Raw genomic sequence first — 1,468 nt, forward strand, 5'->3', positions numbered from 1 at the left:
CGGATGGTTTAACCTCCGAGTTTTTCAAATGTTTTACTGACCTCTTGGCCCCTCGCCTTGTGGAGGTATTTAATGAGAGCCTGGGTGAGGGTTTACTCCCTCCCTCCATGAGACAGTCTGCCCTTATTTTGCTTTCCAAGGGAAAAGACTCATCCCGGGTTGAGAACTGGCGCCCCATCGCTCTTCTCAACACGGATAGAAAGATTCTGGCAAAGGTACTGTTTAATAGGCTTATGGAGGTTTCTGAAGCCTTGCTTTCACCTTCTCAGCACTGCACTGTGAAGGGCCGGAGCACCTTTAGTGCCGTCCTTGGCGTCCGGGAGGCCTTGGAGCGGTGTAGAGCTGAGAAGTGGGGAAAGTACTTGCTGGCGTTGGATCAGGCAAAGGCTTTTGACAGGGTAAATCACCAGTACTTGTGGGCTTTGCTGGTACGGTATGGCCTCCCAGAGAGGGTGGTGGATTGGCTGCGCATGATCTATAGGCAAGCCGAGAGCATCCCTCTTGTCAATGGTTGGGTAGGTCCAGCTTTTCCGGTGAATTCGGGTGTTCGGCAGGGCTGCCCTCTAAGCCCCCTCCTGTATGTATTTGCCATCGACCCCTTCGTTAGAAGGCTGGAGGGAGGCATTGTGAGGGGAGTTCAGCTAAGCCCGGAATGTTCACTGGAGGTAGTGGCCTATGCCGACGATGTCACTGTCATCTTGTCTGAACCATCTGAGGCGGATGCAGTGGTATCGGTCATCCAGGAGTACTCGGTGGCGTCGGGTTCCCTGGTTAACCAAGACAAGAGTGAGGTTTTCTGGATGGGGGAGGAAGGTCAGGAGTTTGATCTTCCGGATAGTCTCCCCCGGGCAAGCCAGGAGATCAAAATCTTAGGCATCAGATTTGGCCCAGGTGATTACGCCACTCAAAATTGGGACACTAGACTGGTAGAGGCCGGCCAGAAGGTTGAGCGATGGAAGAGGTGGAAGATGACTCTCCGGGAAAGGGTGGACCTGATCAAGACTTACCTGATCCCTCTGTTTTTGTACGTCAGCTATGTGTGCCTTTTGCCAGAGTCAAGATGGGCAAAGATTTATGCTCTGTTTTTCCAGATGCTCTGGGGAAACAGACTAAATCTTATTAAGAGAACTGTCACCTACCGATCGAGGAGGGAAGGAGGCCTGGGAATGGTCAACCCAGTGCTGTTCTTCCTAATGACCTTTCTTAAGTTTCATTTGGCGAGCCTTCAGTTAGAGGCCCCTCCTCGGTGGGTAGAGGGCTTCAGAGTTTGGGTGTCTCCCTTCCTCAATGCCTGGATAGAGGGAGGGTGTGTGAAAAGCCTGCGAGTTAGACATGGATACCTCCCGACCTACGTGGCTCCTGTCTTGAAGGTGACAAGGCGGTGGGGCTTGGAAGCGGGAGCAGTCAAAGCTTCTTCTAGGAGGGAGTTGGAGAAGAAGGTTTTGCAATCTCACTTTCATGAACAGCT

Source organism: Crinia signifera, chromosome 12 (assembly GCF_055691185.1).
Source record: "Crinia signifera chromosome 12, ASM5569118v1, whole genome shotgun sequence".
Lineage (NCBI taxonomy): Eukaryota > Metazoa > Chordata > Amphibia > Anura > Myobatrachidae > Crinia > Crinia signifera.